The sequence below is a fragment of the Schistocerca piceifrons genome, chromosome X (genome assembly GCF_021461385.2).
Source record: "Schistocerca piceifrons isolate TAMUIC-IGC-003096 chromosome X, iqSchPice1.1, whole genome shotgun sequence".
NCBI classification, from domain to species: Eukaryota; Metazoa; Arthropoda; class Insecta; order Orthoptera; family Acrididae; genus Schistocerca; species Schistocerca piceifrons.
Window position 1 is genome coordinate 152,812,462 of NC_060149.1, and position 19,380 is coordinate 152,831,841.

The 19,380-nt window shown below is 46.9% G+C and overlaps 1 protein-coding gene across 3 annotated transcripts in view; it reads right to left on the minus strand.

Moving 5' to 3' along the window:
* The window catches only part of LOC124721137 (nuclear pore complex protein Nup98-Nup96-like), a 229,336-nt gene that overhangs the window by 32,139 nt on the left and 177,817 nt on the right, over positions 1 to 19,380 (minus strand). The gene's annotated exons all lie outside the window — the stretch shown is intronic.

Sequence of the window (19,380 nt, forward strand, 5' to 3'; positions counted from 1 at the left end):
GTTAATACAGACCGTCTTCTTGGCAGAAAAACGGAAGCCATTGGCGACACTCCAGGAGTAAAGACGGTCAAGAGAACGCTGAAGACAGCGCTCCAGGAAACATGTACGCTGCGCGCTGCAATAGATGGTAAAATCGCCCACGAAAAGGGAGCCTGATACATCAGCTGGGAGGCAATCCATTATTGGATTGATCGCTATGGCGAAGAGAGCGACGCTCAAAACTGAGCCCTATGGCACCCCATTCTCCTGGCGAAAGGTGTCTGACAGGACAGAACCCACACGTACCCTGAACTGTCGATCCATTAAAAAGGAACGAATAAAAAGAGGGAGGCGACCGCAAAGGCCCCATGTATCGTGTATGCATGGTGCGGAGAATGCCCGCCCTCCAACAGGTGTCGTAAGCCTTCTCCAAATCAAAAAACGCAGCCGCGGTCGGGCGCTTCCGCAAGAAGTTATTCATAATGAAGGTCGACAAGGTAACCAGATGGTCAACAGCAGAGCGGCGGCTACGAAATCCACATTGTACATTGGTAAGTAGGCGTCGAGATTCGAGCACCCAAACCAAACGAGAGTTAACCATTCGCTCCATCACCTTACAGACACAGCTGGTAAGCGAGATGGGTCGATAATTGGAAGGCAAGTGCTTGTCCTTCCCCAGCTTAGGAATCGGTACAACAATAGACTCGCGCCAGCATGCGGGAACATGTCCCTCAATCCAGATGCGATTGTAAGTACGAAGAAGGAAACCTTTACCCGCAGGAGAAAGGTTCTTCAGCATCTGAATATGAATAGAATCTGGCCCTGGAGCGGAGGACCGTGACCGGGCAAGTGCGTTTTCGAGTTCCCGCATGGTGAATGGGGCATTATAACTTTCACGATTCGAGGAGCAGAAGTTAGGTGGTCTAGCCGCCTCTGCCTGTTTTCGGGGGAGGAAGGCAGGGTGGTAATGAGCGGAGCTCGAAACCTCTGCAAAAAAGCGGCCGAAGGCATTGGAGACATCCTCAGGGGCCACAAGGACGTCATTCGCGACCATCAAGCCAGAAACTGGTGAGTGGACCTTAGTGCCAGATAGCCGGCGCAGGCTACCCCAGACAACAGAAGAAGGAGTAAAACTGTTGAAGGTGCTTGTGACAGCAGCCCAGCTGGCTTTCTTGCTTTCTTTAATAATACGACGACACTGTGCATGTAATCGTTTATAATTGGTACAATTCGCCACTGTAGGGTGGCGTTTAAAGGTGCGTAAAGCACGTCGACGAGCACGTAAAGCGTTTCTACATGCCGCGGTCCACCAGGAGATCGGTACGCGACGTGGAGAAGAAGTAGGGTGAGGGATGGAATATTCAGCAGCAGTAAGAATGACTTCCGTGAGGTGTGCGACCTGACTATCGCAGCTTGTGAAGGTTTGATCCTGAAAGGTTGCCCTGGAAGAGAAGAGCCCCCAGTCTGCTTTGGAGATGTTCCAACTAGATGAGCACGGAGAGGGGGTATGCTGCAGGAGATGGATAACACACGGGAAGTGGTCGCTCGAATATTTATCAGAAAGTGCATACCACTCAAACCGGCGTGCAAGTTGGGTAGTACATATAGAGAGGTCTAAATGGGAATAGGTGTCAGATGTGTCCGAAAGAAAAGTAGGGGCACCAGTATTGAGGCAGACAAGATTGAGCTGGTTGAAAAGGTCTGCTAACAGGGAGCCCCTCGGGCAGGATGCTGGAGAGCCCCAAAGGGGATGGTGGGCATTGAAGTCTCCAGTTAACAAAAATGGTGCAGGTAGCTGGGCAATAATTTGTATCATGTCTGCCGTGGTAACGGCAGACGATGATGGAGTGTAAACGGTACAAATGGAAAATGTAAAAGTGGGGAGAGTAATTCGGATGGCAACTGCCTGCAGGCCGGTGTGCAATGTGATAGGATCGTAGTAAATATCATCCCGGACCAGCAACATAACCCCTCCATGAGCTGGAATACCTACCACAGGGGGTAGGTCAAAACGCACAGAGGTGTAGTGTGCCAGGGCAATTTGATCACATGGGCGTAGCTTAGTTTCCTGAAGGGCTACGACGAGCGGACGGTGCAAGCGGAGCAGCAACTTCAAGTCCTCTCGGTTGGAGCGAATGCTGCGAATATTCCAGTGAATAAGTGCCATCGTACGAAGAAAAGGAAGATGAAAGAAGGGGTCACCTCGAAGGCCGCTGAGGGCCCAGCTTCGAGCGAGCACTGCCGCCGCTATCAGTAGGCGGACAGTCATCGTCCATTGGTTCTATAGGTTCATCGGCCATCTTGGTAAGATGGCCGGGAGGGGGAGCTTCCTCCGCCAGTGAACAGCCAGATGGTCAGCTACCAGCAGTGCGGCCAGGCGAAACGGATGACGGCCTGGGGCAGCAACCGCTGGGTGGCACAGGAGAAGAAATGCGCCGTGGCGGAGAAGGAGAACTGTGCTTCCTATGAGCCTTCTTGGAAGGTCGTTTAGTGGAAGTACTGGTCGATGGCTGGGAGTTCGAGGTACGTAGGAAGTCTGCATGGGACGGTTCCTTCTTGAAGGCCCGTGCATCTGACTTCTGGGTCTTTGTCATGGCAGAAGCTGATGAAGGGGCTTGTGTCTGTGGGGTGACGGGAGGAAGAGGAGACGTCGACCGCGCGATCTTAGCACTGGCCGAACAGACGACCGTGATGCTGAAGGTCAGATCGCATGTCTGGATTGCCACCTCCCTGGTAGTCCGAGGAGAGGCGAGGACAGTACTGTATTTCCCCGCTGGGAGCAGCGTGGGCTTCCTACTAGCAAATAGCTTGCGAGCAGCTGAGGTGGACACTTTCTCTTTGACCCGAATTTCTTGGATACAGCATTCTTCCTTATAGATGGGACAGTCGTGGGAGGACGCTGCATGGTCACCCTGACAGTTCACACAACGAGGAGACGGAGGTGGACAGTCACCCTCATGGGCATCCCTGCCACAAGGACACATTTAGCCGCATTGGAGCAAGACTGGCGAGTGTGATTAAAACGCTGATACTGGTAGCAGCGCGTAGGTGTCGGGACATAGGGGCGAACAGAAATAACCTCATAGCCCGCTTTGATGCGCGATGGCAGCTTAACACTATCAAAGTTCAAGAAAAGTGTCCGGGTCGGTACAAGGTCATTGTTGACCTTTTTTATGACCCTATGGACAGCCGTCACGCCCTGCTCAGCGAGGAAAGACAATCTCCTCGTCAGTCAATCCGTCGAGTGATCTAGTATAAACCACACCACGAGATGAATTCAAAGTTCGGTGAGCCTCCACCCGGCCAGGGAACGTGTACAGGAGTGTGGCTCGAAAAAGTTTTTGTGCCTGAAAGGCGCTCTCAGTTTCTAGTAACAAGGTACCATTACGCAACCTGGTACAAGACTTAACAGTTCTGGCTATGGCAGCTACACCCTACTGGATAACGAAAGGGTTGACAGAGGAAAAATTTTTTCGTCCTCAGATCGAGAAACGACGACGAACTGTGGGGCAGGTGGTAGTACTTTTGTCACTGGTGGCTGGTCAAGTTTCCATTTGTGGGCAGAAGTCGAGAGAGAAGAAGAAGAGAAATCCATTGCGGAGGAATCCCCCATGATTGCCAGCATCTCCGATGGCGCGCTCCTTCCTTGTGGGGACCCTCTCAGAGGGCACTCCCGCCTTAGGTGAATATTGACACCTCAGGTCACACCTCCCGAGAAACAGACGGAGGGACCAATCAGCATGGTCAGAAGGTATCAGCTCAGGCAATCACCCCTCCCTGGGCCTGGCCTTTACAAGGGGGTACGTGCGTGCCTTACTTGTCTACCCAGAGTGGGGAATTATGCGTTACCCCGTCACCGGCTACGCGTGCGAATGCGTGGGTTGGCCTTCAGGCGCGCACAGGGAGGAAGGAAGAAGAGGAAAAAGAAGAGAGAGAGGACAAACTGTCTCAAACGCCGAGGCGGAGACCAGAGAAGGCGAGGGAAAGGAGGCGACGGAAAGGAGGCGAGGGAAAGGAGGCGAGGGAAAGGAGGCGAGGGAAAGGAGGCGAGGGAAAGGAGGCGAGGGAAAGGAGGCGAGGGAAAGGAGGCGAGGGAAAGGAGGCGAGGGAAAGGAGGCGAGGGAAAGAGTAAGGAAGACAGTGAGATGGAGAAGAACAAAGAAAGGAACCAACCAAAGGAAGGAAGAAACGAGAAGAAGTGAAAAACCAAAATGACCACAAATATAGGTCGTGGAACCGTCCGTCTCCGGACGCAGGCGCTAACTACCCCCTTGAGGGGGAGGGACTCCTTTTAGTCGCCTCTTACAACAGGCAGGAATACCTTGGGCCTATTCTAACCCCCAGACCCGCAGGGGGGAAATCTGAGGGGGGTGCGATGGGGAGGTTCCCTCGTCAGCACAGCTTGGAAACACACACAGGACTTTATTGGGAGAGAGAGAGAGAGAGAGAGAGAAATCACACTGTCACCAGATATATTACTGCACAGTGAGTTATGAACTGTCATTCCTATAAATTAGAAGGTGTGCTTCCTGAAGCATTGCGGACACACTATAAGTTCATGATTTTTGAACCCAGAAGCTATTTTGCCAAGTGTTTCTTGTTATCCATGTGATACCTGATGTCTGGCTGACAACTTTAGGAATCTAGTGGCTAGGAAATACTGCCCACTGAGCTCCATACACAAATCAGTGGTATTCATTCCATCTCTCACTATGAACACAATAATTTTAACAATACCAAATGTCTGGAAATCAACCAAATAACCAACCACTAGTAATTTTGGAGTTTACTGCGCAATAGAAATCCAGAAATAGTAACAAGATATTCCACAACTAACGTAACATTTAGAGTTAAGCGTTTCACTGCTTTCAAGTCATCTGGAGACAAGGACAAATTTGTGTCTCACTCTCTAAGAAAGAAATGTCTTGGCATTCACTGGACTGCAAGCAAAATCTCAGAAAAAAATTACTTGCATCAGCAGGACTTCCAACTGGCTCTTTCCAGTCCAAGTGCAGTTCAACAACTACTGTATTTAACCATGTATAAGACAACGCCCTCCCCTTTTTTTTTTTAAAGTGGCTCCTTTGGAAAATTGTATTTTTAACATAATATGACTAAACAAAATTACAAGCTGTTTTAATGATAAAAGTGTCTCCACAAGAAAGTTCTCATTATACACATTCTAAACTTATACCCTTTGTTGACCGTCTTATATTTTAATAATAAAAGGAGAAATAAAATGAACAAAATGAAATGGTGTATCTCAATTTTTATTTTCATTTCTTTTCTGCTTACTGTTTCTGTGGTATCAATATTTTTACTTGTCATAATCAGAGGTATCACTATCTTCATTTGTAAGCCTACTAGATTTCTTCCTTCCTGACACCCATCCCATAGTATATTCTCATTTGAGCCATCCATAGTATTGGATATACAGTACTTTTTGAATCCGTCATAATAGATTCTACCCCAAGCAGTACAGAACCACTGGTCCAGCATGCATACTGAGGGTTTTTTCAACTTCCTCCCTGGAGTGAGTGCATGGGCTCTGAAGCAGTCACTCAAACGCTGTCACAACACTATCCATTACTTGAAGTTGTGAGGTCATGCTACCAGAAATTACCATCAGTTTTGTGTTGTTCTTTACTATCAGATCCACAATTTCCCAGGTGAAGTGTTTCCCTGAAAGTATTTGGCAAAAATGTTTTCCTTCTGTTAAGCAAAGAGCCTGGTATTCTGTTCTAAACAACCCTACACCATTCTAGCATCAAGTCATTTGTCATCCATTGCTTTTCTTGGCATTTGAAAATAAGCCTGCAGGCAGTCTTCCTTTTGGCATATTTGTCGTGCGGACACACACACACACACACACACACACACACACACACACACACACACACACACACACACACACACGGGAGCTTGCTTCCATCTCCTAGTGCACCCAGAATTACTGTTATTCTGGCCTTTTCATTGACAGAAGTCCATATAGGAAGACTTAATGTCCTTCACATTGACAGTAACATTAGTAAGCGTATCAAAATAAATGGGCATCTGACTGGCATTGCCCATATGGTCAAGCAAACAGTCATGCCATTTCCTAAGATTGATTATGTGGTGCTGACATGCAACTAGTTCTTCATCATGCGTGATAGGAAGTCTTTGACTTGACGTAGTTCTGCATTGTAATGTAAGCCCCACTTTTTTCAGCATCCTCACACATCAGCCAGTACTTGCTTCGAATTCAGAGACACATGTAGTTGGAAAATTCTTTTTTTACCTCCAGTGTCTTCATTTTGATAACTTGGAGCAATCGGGAAGCCTTCATTGAGTTTTCTAGTTTTTACTGAACAATTGCTACTGAAAATGTTGTACCCTTCCTTGCTTTGGTCCCCTGAAAGTCTGATGTGGGGAACTGGTGTTCTCTACTTTATTCTTACCTGTTGTACAGTTGTTTGTGGCCTTTGCTTCATGAATAACCGTTAACTTACTGTTAATGTCATATTGCCTGTGTGAACCAGTTGGCAACTGCCAACCTTTAGATCCATGTTTTCTAACCGAGTCACAGTTGTAATTTGCATCTGTCGTGCCCTTGGGGATCCATATAGAGCAACTGGCAGAAATCTTACAAATTTGGATTAACACTGTAGCCAACTACGAAAATCAACAGTGCTGCAGAGCAGTGGCAGCTTTAAGGGCCCCACACATGAGCGAGGTAAATCACAACGCATTCAAAAATAGCCTAATATTTTTGACACGATGAGCTGTGCTATTAAGTTCCTGCCTAACAACAATTTGTGAAGGCATAGCTTTGCTTTTACATAACTTTATATTTCGAGACATTAACCTCACTTGTGGCACCATACTGTCTGTATCTGCAATAAAAATATTGAAAGTACTTTAAATCCACCTTTGCAATTACAAGAAAATGCGTTTTTAGTCACCCAATGTGTTTCATAATTTTGGAATAAAACTATCATTGGTGATCTCCAATTGAAGGTATTTATATTTTGGCTTGCATTCTAGGTTTAAAAAAAAGTTTCTTACAAAAGATGTTTATTTTTCTTATGATATTTTATGCCTCATTTTTGCTCACATCAGGAAACGCCATTGGCTGTGTATTTTTGAGGTACAAGGGCACTCTTGATTCTGGCCTAATGTCACATTGCTTTGTGGTGTTGCATTTGGTTGTCTTTTAAACCACGAAATGCATATTGCTGCAAAGCAATGTGGGATTAGGCCAGAATCAATGCCAAACAAAAGAATACCCTGAAAATGTGCAAGCAGAGAGCATTTCCCAGTGTAAGCAAAAATTGGACATAAAATACCGTAAGCAAAATCAACCTCTTTTGTAACTAACTGTTTTCCAATCTAAAAAGCAAGCCACAGTGTAAATATCTTTCATTACAGACCACTGATGATGTTTTTATTCAAATAAAACAAAAATGTGCACTGTTTCAAAACACAGTGTGTGTTAAAATACCTCCAACATGAGGCATTAACTATCCTTATTTTATTGGTGCTGATGTTTAATGTTGTATGGTATAAGTAACCGATGTGTCATTTTCGGTGATGGGCTGATGGAAGCAAATCAGGTAACCACCATCTCGATTTCACTGCTGATGGAGCAAACATCTACGTCTACATCTATACTCTGCAAACCACCATTAGAGGCATGGCAGAGGGTATGTCCCATTGTACAAGTTGTCAGGGTTTCTTCCTGTTACACTCACGTAGAACAGATAGTAATTATTCTAATTTTATCCTCACTGTTCCTACGTAAGAGATACATGGGGGACTGTAATATATTCCTACAGAGATCATTTAAGCCAGTTCTTTAAACTTTGTTAACAGACTTTCTCGGGGTAGTTTACGTCTATCTTCGAGAGTCTTCCAGTTCAGATACTTCAGTATCTCTGTGACACACTCCCCTGTTAGTCCTATCTGGTACAAGTCCCACACACTCGAGTAATATTCTAGAACCAGTTGCATAAGTGATTTGTAAGAAATCACCTTTGTAGACTGTTGCAGTTCCCAGTAGCATACCAGTAAACTTAAGTGTACCACATGCTTTACCCATGACTGAATCTGTGTGGATCATTTCATTTCCTCTCCCTAAAAATTGTTATGTCAGATATTTGTATGAATTGGCCAATTCCAGCCATAGCTCACTGATATTATAGTCTTATGGTTTGCATTTTTCCATTTTGGGAAGTACACAAAATTTTCATTTCTGAACATTTATGTCAAGTTGCCAATCTTTGTACCACTCTAAAATCTTCTCAAGATATTACTTAATATTTATGCAGCTTCTTTCAGATTGTACTTCATTATAGATAACTGTGTGATCTGCAAAATGCGTAAGGTTACTATTAACATGGCCTGCTGGGTCATTAATATACAACATGAACAGCAAGGCTCCCAACCCACATCCCTGGGACACAACCAAAGTTACTTCTACATCCGACAATGACTCTCCATCCAAGATAACATGCTGCACCCTCCCTACCAAAAATTACTCGGTCTAGTCACAGATTTCACATGATAGCCCATATGCTTGTACTTTTGACAGTAAGAGTAAGTGTGGTACCGAGTCAAATGTTTTTCATAAATCAAGAAATAGTGTCTACCTGATTGCCTTGATGGAAAGTTTTCAGCATGACATGTGAGAAAAGTGCGAGTTGGGTTTCATATGATCAATGTTTTTGAAATCCTGCTAGGCACTGAGGAGCTCTGTTCTACGATTCTACAACAAATTGTTGTCAAGGATATTGGACAGTAGGTTTGCCGATCATTTCTACAACCCTTCTTGTAGCCTTGTGTGACCTGTGCTTTTCCAAAGAACTGGGCACAGTTTTTTGTTCGAGTGGTCTATGATAGATGATAATTAGAAGGGGGAATGGGGCTAACTGCCACAAATTCAGTATAGAATCTGACAGGGATTCTATCGGGCCCTGCAGATGTGTTCAGTTTTAACAGTTTCAGTTATTTCTCAACACCACTGATACTAACTTATTTCAGTCATCTTTTCAGCTGTACAGCTGTACAAGGATTAATTTGGGGCAATTCTCCTGGATTTTCCTTTGTAAAGGAACATTTGAAAACAGAGTTAAGCATTTCAGCTTTTGCTTTGCTACTCTCAATCTCAGTTCCTGCTTCATTTACTATGGACTGGACACTAACTTTAGTGCCACTAACAGCCTTCACATAGGAACAGAATTTCTTTGGGTTCTGTGATATATCATTTGACAATATTTTTCTATGGTAGTCATTGAAGGCATCATACATTGCTCTCATGATAGCCAAACGAGTTTCATTAAGCGTTTACCTACAGCCCTACACTTTGTTTTACATCTATTATGTGGTAATCTCTGTTTCTTTAGAAGTTTCTTTACAGTGACTGTATATCATGGAGGGTCCATCCCATTATGAACTGTTCTAATGGGTACATATCTATCCAGTACATGGTCAACTGTTTTGTTAAACTTGAGCCATAGTTCCTCTACATGCTCCAACCTTGTGCTGAAAGTTTGAAGTATCTCATTGCACTCTACATGTACATCGATGTAGATAATACTCCGCAAGCCACCGTACGGTATACCACTACTTAATATTTCCTTTCCTGCTCCACTCACAAATGGAGTGAGGGGAAGATGACTATATATATGCCTCCTATATATATGCCCAAATTTCTCGAATCTTACCTTCGTGGTCCTTACGGGCAATGTATGTTAGCGGCAGTGGAATTTTTTGGCAGTCAGCTTCAAATGACAGTTCTTTAAATTTTCTCAATAGTGTTTCTCGAAAAGAACTTTGTCTTCCCTCCAAGAATTCCCATTTGAGTTCCCAAAGCATCTCCTTAACACTTGTGTGTTGTTCCAAACTACCAGTAACAAATCTAGCAGTCTTCCTCTGAATTACTTCAATCTGACCTGGTACAGATCCCAGACATTCTAGCAGTACTCAATAATACATCATGCCAGCATCCTATATGCTGTGTCCTTACAGGGGAACCAGTCTTTCTTAAAACACTCCCAATAAACAGAAATAGAGCATTTGCCTTCCCTAGCACAGTTCTCACATGCTCATTTCATTTTATATCACTTTGCACTGTTACGCCCAGATATTTAAATGACTTGAATGTGTCATGCAGGACACTAGTAATAATGTATCCAAACATTATGTGTTCGATCTTCCTACTCGTCTGCATTAACTTACATTTTTCCACATTTAGGGCTAGCTGCCATTCAACACACCAACTGGAAATTTTGTCTAAGTCGTCTTTTATCTTCCTACAGTCACTCAACTTCGATACCATACCGTACACCATGGTATTATCAGCAAACAACCACAGATTGCTGCCCAGTCCGTCCGCCAACTCATTGATGTACATAAAGAAGAACAACAGGGGTCCTATCACACTTCCCTGGAACACTCCTGACAATACCCTTGTCTCTGATGAACACTCACCATCGAGGACATATAACACTACTTTTTTTTTTTTTTACTTTAATGACCATCTATATCTCTCTGCTTGTTTTAATTGTCTACTTTTGTAATCATCACCATCACAACTGTGTCTTGATTACCATTACCAGTTTTGGTGTAAACATCCTCAAAGAGGACAGGTCTATTTGTTGCCATTAGATCCAATATATTTCCATCATGAGTGTGGTTCCTACTATCTGTTCTACAGTTTTCAGCGAAGGCATGAAGTAATGTTTCACAAAATTCCCATCATGCCCAGCATTAACAAAACAGTAATTTTCCCAATTAAACTGTTGGATGATTACCATCTCCAGTGATGGTTACAGTATGATTGGGGAACTTACACACAAGTGAAATGAGGTTTTCTCAAAGGTTTTCAGTTATATCAGGAGATGAGTCTGGTGGGTGATAAAAGGACAGAATCATCGTGTTATGTCCAACCCTGATACTGAGTCTTGCCCACACAATCTCACGTGCAGCTTCAATTTCTATCTCAGTGGATTTGAGTTTCTTGTCTGCTGCAGCAAATACACCACCTCCATTTACGATTTGCCTATCCTTTTGATACGCACTTAAATTTTTCCCAAAACTCTAACTGACATCAATTTCATGTTAAACCAGCTTTCTGTATCTAGCATTAGGTGAGCTTCACTGCTGTTCATGAACCCTTCAAACAATGGCACTTTTTTGCAAATTCTATGCCAGCGAGCGAGCGAGCGAGCGAGGGAGGGAGGCCGAGCGAGGGAGGGAGGGAGGGAGGGAGGGAGGGAGGGAGGGAGGGAGGGAGGGAGGCCGAGCGAGGGAGGGAGGGAGGGAGGGAGGGAGGGAGGGAGGGAGGGAGGGAGGCCGAGCGAGGGAGGGAGGGAGGGAGGCCGAGCGAGGAGGGAGGGAGGGAGGGAGGGAGGGAGGGAGGGAGGGAGGGAGGGAGGCCGAGCGAGGGAGGGAGGGAGGGAGGGAGGGAGGCCGAGCGAGGGAGGGAGGGAGGGAGGGAGGGAGGGAGGCCGAGCGAGGGAGGGAGGGAGGCCGAGCGAGGGAGGGAGGGAGGGAGGGAGGGAGGGAGGGAGGCCGAGCGAGGGAGGGAGGGAGGGAGGGAGGGAGGGAGGGAGGCCGAGCGAGGGAGCGAGGGAGGGAGGCCGAGCGAGGGAGCGAGGGAGGGAGGCCGAGCGAGGGAGCGAGGGAGGGAGGCCGAGCGAGGGAGCGAGGGAGGGAGGCCGAGCGAGGGAGGGAGGGAGGCCGAGCGAGGGAGGGAGGGAGGGAGGCCGAGCGAGGGAGGGAGGGAGGGAGGCCGAGCGAGGGAGGGAGGGAGGGAGGGAGGCCGAGCGAGGGAGGGAGGGAGGGAGGGAGGCCGAGCGAGGGAGGGAGGCCGAGCGAGGGAGGGAGGGAGGGAGGCCGAGCGAGGGAGGGAGGGAGGGAGGCCGAGCGAGGGAGGGAAGAAGGCCGAGCGAGGGAGGGAAGAAGGCCGAGCGAGGGAGGGAAGAAGGCCGAGCGAGGGAGGGAAGAAGGCCGAGCGAGGGAGGGAAGAAGGCCGAGCGAGGGAGGGAAGAAGGCCGAGCGAGTGAGGGAAGAAGGCCGAGCGAGTGAGGGAAGAAGGCCGAGCGAGGGAGGGAAGAAGGCCGAGCGAGGGAGGGAAGAAGGCCGAGCGAGGGAGGGAAGAAGGCCGAGCGAGGGAGGGAAGAAGGCCGAGCGAGGGAGGGAAGAAGGCCGAGCGAGGGAGGGAAGAAGGCCGAGCGAGGGAGGGAAGAAGGCCGAGCGAGGGAGGGAAGAAGGCCGAGCGAGGGAGGGAAGAAGGCCGAGCGAGGGAGGGAAGAAGGCCGAGCGAGGGAGGGAAGAAGGCCGAGCGAGGGAGGGAAGAAGGCCGAGCGAGGGAGGGAAGAAGGCCGAGCGAGGGAGGGAAGAAGGCCGAGCGAGGGAGGGAAGAAGGCCGAGCGAGGGAGGGAAGAAGGCCGAGCGAGGGAGGGAAGAAGGCCGAGGGAAGAAGACAAAAAGGAGAAAAAGAACAGCGCCACAGACTGGACAAAATTTAGCGTAAAAGGGGGGAGGGGATGGGAAGAACCATGGGCGGTATGGAGGCAAAGCCGAAGGCCTCCCTACCCATACCCATGCTGGCCAAGGCACTCCAATTCTGTAAGAAATTCAAGTAGTTAAATTTGGGAGGACACTCAACTTTTGTGAAAAAAACTGATGCCTGACTCAACCCTGTGAGGGCTGTTGGCTAACATCTGGGACAAAGTGAGATGGGAGGGCATATTTAGTGTGAAGAGCCAAGGGGCTGGGGCAGTTCAGCCAAATATGGATCACTGTGAGGGGAAAGTGGAAATTGGGGAGGGGGAAGGAGTGTGGCTTATTATGGAGTAAACCATCTTGAGTGCACCTGGTATGGCAGATATGAGGATGGTAGAGGACAGTAAATTCCCATCGGTAGAGATGGGAAGACAAATGACAGACAGCAATAATCTGGCAGCTATCAACTCAGTTACAGAGATTTTGGAAAGATATACATTGGAATGACTGGCAGGACATTCAACAAGATACAAAGAACACATCAGAGCATTTAAATACAACACAAACCATTCAACATTTGCAGATTATCTAAAACAAGAACACCACAGACCAAGCAATATTGAAAAAGATATGAATACCACAAAAAACAGTGAAGACAGACAACTCCTCCCTTTCCAAGAAAGTTTCCCCATACACAGAGCATTAACACAAAAATTGTTGCTCAGTGACCAAATAAATATTGGAAACCAGACTCTATATAAAATAATTGATGAAATTACATGAAAATGAAAAGAAACAGAACTGGGAACTCCAGTCATGTATTGGGTGTAGAGGTAGAGCTCCTGATAAGGATGGATTTTCGAACACCAACAAAAATGCACCAACCACAATTTAAGGGGGTAGAATTGAAAACCCTGTGAGAGTCCAAGTGATAGTGCACCAAATGGCACCCTGAAGCTGTCACTCCGCAGAGGCTACCGAGTGTTAACTAGCGCAGATACAGAAATCGTCCACATACTAGCAGGGGTTACCAACAGTATGATGGAGCCACATGCCCATTAATAGCCGTGAGGAATGGAGACTTAATATAGGGCCCTGCAGACTGAAATTCTCCTGGGTCCACGGAGAGCTATGAATGGTTCCAACCCAAACTCTGACCAGCAAGTGGGACAGGAAATGGCAAACAAAAATCGGGAGGAGGGGGGAAGGGCCAAGAGGGTGAAAACCCCACTCATTCATGGAGTGGAAGATATCATGGCACCAAGGCTTGTTGCAGGCCTTATGAAGATCAAAGAAAACTGTGACAAAATGGAGGCCCTGAAAAGAGAGCTACTGAACTGTGGTTTCAAAATAAAGCAACTGATCAATCAGAGATCATCCCTTCTGAAAGTTGCACTGGTAAAGAGATAAGAGATCATGAGATTTGAGGGCCCAACAGAGCCGACTAGCCAACTGTTCAAGTAATTTGCAGGGGATGTTGGTCCGATTGATCAGTTGGTAACCACTGAGGAACAACTGATTCTTACTGGACTTAAGTACAGAAACCACAACACTGTCCCTCCATCGAGAGGTGAAGGAAACCTTTGAGCTAAGTACAGTTGAACACGTGGATGAAATACTGTTGTTGCAGAGAATTGAGGTGTTTAAGCAATTGGTTATGGATGGAATCGGGGCCAGGGGCAGAACTGCGGGAAGAAGTGAGACCCAGAAGTTCCCATTCACAGTAGGATTCCACCCAACAAGGAGTAAAACATATATGGGAAACTGTGTGCTACTCCTTCACAAGGTCAGAAAATTATTTTTAAACACAGAAGCAGAGCTCCAATCTTTCTGTGCACTAAGTGTAAAATTAGTCTGGGCCTCCAGAGTACCCAGATTGACAGACGGTTAAAATTCTGTGAATTTTATCCACAGTGGATGTTGCTGAACTCCGTGACTGTTATTGTGACTGGTAGTGGAAATTTTTCCATGCCTGGTTAAAATTCTGTATTTGAGCCTGTACGTGCCCTGTGCCTAGGGACTCTGGCACACACTTTGCACAAATCCCTAAAGACCTTGTTGCCTGTGGGTATTGGTAAAGAGGCATTTCATAGCTGGATGAGCAATGGTATGCAGGGAAATTGGGACTAGCAAGCAACTTACATGCCTCATGCACTATGAGGAGCTGCCACCGGATAATGAGTAGCAGGTCACCAGTCTCAGCACAGAGAGTGGTCCTGTGAAGCCCCGTGACCAGCCTGATCCTCTAATGGTGTACAATGTCAATGATCTTCATGTAAGAAGGCTTCATTGAACTGTACACTGTGACCCCACAGTCCAGCTGCAGTTACACTAAAGCCATAAAAAACTGGAGCAGACAAAACATGTCTGCTCTCCAAGACCTATGGCTAAGATACTTCAAAATGTTTAATGCCTTCTGGACCCTTATCTTCAGGGGTGCCCACCACAACAATTTGGAGTAAAGACTGAGGTCCAAAGACCGCATGGAGTCTTTGAACAGGAGAATGGTGTTCCACATATGTGATTCAGGCAAATTAAAAATATGACAAGAATGATTAAATTAATGAATAAACAAACACACACACACACACACACACACACACACACACACACACACACACACACACACACACACACACACACACAAACACTGCAGAAAGTTTAAAACGTCTTTGCAGCTCACTCCAGTGTCATGACCATCAGTTGCAAACTAACACATTTCTGTTGCAACACTTGAAGATGAACAGAAAACTGCAAAAATCATCCACAAGTAAGGGGCATTGTAGAGGATTCTTTACTATAGATATGCGAGTGTTTATGGCTATTGGTAAGAGCGTAACACTTAGAACACTGCCAGGAGGAGCAACATTCTCCTGCTCAAAACTATTCAACAGCACTTCACCAGGTCAGTACCTAAAAAAGTGTTTTGATAAGAAGGACCGAATGAAGATGGGGAAATGACCACAGAAGCTCCATTGGTGCACCTGCTCTAGTGTACTGTGTCTCCATGCAGTGCCATACACCATGCAAATATAACGTAGGAAAGTATGCTGGACAGCCACCTCTCAACAGGGTCAGGTTGTCGACTTTGGATCGACATCTCCTGAAAGCACAGTGAGAACAACTTAGGAGCTGCTTGGTTTCTAACACAGAGACCAGACGACTGAAACATTGTAAAGGCTGCACTCCAATAACTACTGCAACACATTCAGTTCTTTCCTGGTTTGAGTTGAGGTATCAAAATTGCCTCCCTCCCTGATTTGGGAAAACCAGCTCCCACATGGACGGTGGGCAGTTGTAGGATTCCAAATAGTTACACCTGAAGTCCAAGTCATCCCTTTCTATGGTAGCAAGGTAACAATGGAATGCTGGAGTGTGGCTGGCAGTGGAAGTAACCATTGCAAAATAGTCTGCCATTGGCTGTGTGAGGTCTAATGGTTCAAATGGCTCTGAGCACTATGTGACTTAACTTCTGAGGTCATCAGTCGCCTAGAACTTAGAACTAAGTAAACCTAACTAACCTAAGGACATCACACACATCCATGCCCGAGGCAGGATTCGAACCTGCGACTGGAGCGGTCGCTTGCCTAGAACCGCACGGCCACTCCGTCCGGCATGGTGTTTGGAAACACTCATTTCAACAACGCCACTATAGGCGTTTACTGTAAATCATCCTGATGGCTTCCCATACTTCTGTGTACCAAGTGGAACCATTGCTGGAGTCCAGTAATGCCTGCTATGGCCTTTTCTTGCTGTCTTTGATGATGCATTGAGCACTGGCCCTTGCTAAGTGAAAGTCTGCAGGGTATTTGCTGTTAGGCAGCATTTAAATCGGTCGCAGAGCTGCACGCCTGACCCACATTACAGAATGGCAGTCATGGGTCCACTGAACAACAGAAAGCCTCCTAAGATGACAAGAGAACTTTGGAATGGGGAACACAGCAGTGTGGTGGATTGTTCATGTGATGCGGTCCACCTACTCCTGGACGCTGTTGCAGCGTTCAAACACAGCCAGTTGGCCCAACAGCATCCAGTTGGCTCTGCTGACTGTCCATTTTGGCTGTGTCCTTTCAGGGAGAGCTCCATCCACTAAGTGCATCCAGAGTGGTAAGTAATTACTGGAATGAAGGTGATCAGAGACTTCCCACTGAACTAAGTTCACAAGGACCGGAGAACAGAAAAAGAGGTTGATGGCTGAGAATGATCCAGTAGCAGCACAAAAACGAGTGGGAGTGCCTGTGTTGAGGATACGCATCTCATGAGACGTCCTGAGGCTCTCCAAAACATGACTCCGAGGGCAAGCACAGGTTGAGTCCCACAATACATGATGGGCATTGACGTCTCCCAATAGGAGAAATGGTTGGGGGGAGTTGTTCTGCAAGATCTGTTAGAGCCTAGGAGTGCAGAGGAATGGTATGCATTATTGACAATCAGACGCTTCAAATCACATTTCCTGCAAACACTAGCACATGGGGCATTCCTGTGTTATAGGTTTCAGTTCCTCCACACGTGCGCCAAACCCATTAATGTTCCCCTGTAGTACGGAAGCCATATATCACAAGAGTATCACTTTCACCATGACTTCCTGCCAAGGAGGGGTGCCCGCAATTGGTGTAGTCTCAGTCTTGGGGCCAGATGATTGTCCCAGTCTGACATCAAAGCCCATCAGCTGTGGAGATGATTCGAGACACACATCAAAGACTTAGGGAAATGACAGAAAACATGAACCAGGATGGCCCAAATTGGAACTGTTGTCCTCTACAATGCGAGTCCAATGTGTTAGTCACTGCACCACTTCACTCGGTCTTGGGGGGAGTAACGCTGCATGTGTAGGTGGAGGAAACCTGCCTTCACATGCTCTGTAAGTTTCATGCTGTTGAAAGCAAATACAAACGAGTCAAATTTGGTCAAATCATTATCCACCCTTTTCATGTTGTTTCGCACATCAACAATGCCTTTTTGCACCCACTCAGCTTTCACTTCCTCACCGGGTATTTCGATGAGATCTATGCAACAGTGAACACATTTTGTGCAGTCCAGTTTCAATTGCGTTCTCTCTAAGGCATTGAACTTTCTAGAGTTGGAAACTGAACAATTCTATGAACAGGGTGCAATTTTTCAAGTATTTGACAGATTTTAAAGTTCCAGGGAAGTTCCTCAAAGTTTCCCTCCTCCCCCTTTAACTATTAGAAATAGATTCTGACCACCAGCATGTGTTCTTTTACTACAAAATGAAAGACTCTGTAAGCCCTGAGTCTGGAGGACTGGCCACACAAGCCCTCTAATTAGATTGGGTGTTGGTACCTACCAGCACCCATGCCATTCTGCTGGGAGGAGGAAGAGAACATTCAGAGAGGTCCATCTCAGTTCCACTAGCAGCTAGGGAAACACGGGTCCACTCACACAGAACCCTGCTTGCCTAAATAAGCCTTATACAACAGTGGTACAGCAGGTTTCCCAGAGGTAACCCACTCATGACTGTTCCACCTCAACAGCCTTACACCTCATCAGTGTACAGCACTCACTGTGATTGGGGGTTGGTTTTTCTTTTAGGTTTTTAGCACACACACAACCCAGGCAGTCAAGCCAAGATACTCATTCAATGTGCACACAACATTCCACTGCTGTGCTGCACTTTGGTCACTAAAGCAAGCCCAGAGCTTACTGTGACAGCAGATTTCTGGCATTGACCAGTCCCCAGCTCAGGAAACCCAGGCTCGCCAAGCCCATACCCAGAAAACTAATGCTGAGCTCCCAGGGGCAGCCAGGAGGTAGATAAGAGACTGAAAACTGTAACCGCAGAGTCAAAGTGGACCCACACAGCAACTGCTTCGATATGGTACGAAATTCATACCAACAATGCCCATATGGACCAATGTGTAAACACATTGGAGACCCTTGAAGGGCCAATCCCGTTCCAACAGCATACATTGAACCCACAAAGGGTCAGTGAGTGAGCATAAGTAAAATGAGATTCCTGAATAACAACAGAAGCTGCAAAGCAAAAGGAAATAAGGGACTGCAAATTTGGATGGTCATTGTGGTATCCATTACAATGCCATTGAGTAGGCACAGAACTGGAATCCAAATGGGAGGCAAATGGGCTGAAGCCAGTCGCACAGAACTGGAATCCAAATGGGAGGCAAATGGGCCGAAGCCAGTCAAGCTGCCAGGTAACCATCCATCACCGACAAGGACAGGGTGACATAAATAAATAGGAGGTCAGACTCAGGTTGAGAGGGAGGAGTTGGCACCTCCAGGGACACCAGAGGGACAGCCTTCTCCTCCTCCTCCTCCTCCTCCTCCTCCTCCTCACCCCCTTCCCCCTCTTTCATAAGCCGAGAAGGGTAGGGACTAGAGAGAGAGAGAGAGAGAGAGAGAGAGAGAGAGAGAGAGAGAGAGAGAGAGAGAGACAGAGAGCTGACTTCAGCAACATCTGAAACAGAGAAAGAGAGTTCGTGACCTTGGGGGCACATGGATTGTGGGCCCTGTGGCCGACTTTTGGCAGCATGCCTCCGGTCTGGGACACAACTAGAGGAAGGGTTGCAGGAGGGGGGGGGGGGGGGAGGGGCGGCAGGCCCCGAAACTGGCAGGAGCCAAAGAAGTGGGACACTTCCCTGGCTGGGTAGGCTGGAGTGACATGGAGATGAGAGGGCATGGAAACCACACAGGAGGGGGAGAAGCGGGCATGTCTGGCATAAGGAAGAGGTAGGAGGTGGTGGAAAGGACGTAACAGAGGCAAGAAAATATGGAAAAGGTAATAAAGCCACATGGCTAAGACACTAAGTAAGGTGTTCTTCCCCAGCTGGCTCTCACTATGGAGACAAAATTTAAAAGTAGACGTCAGACCCAAAATGGGAACCAAAAACACTGAAAAGGAAATGTGAAAAAAAAAAACAATAGGAACAAAAC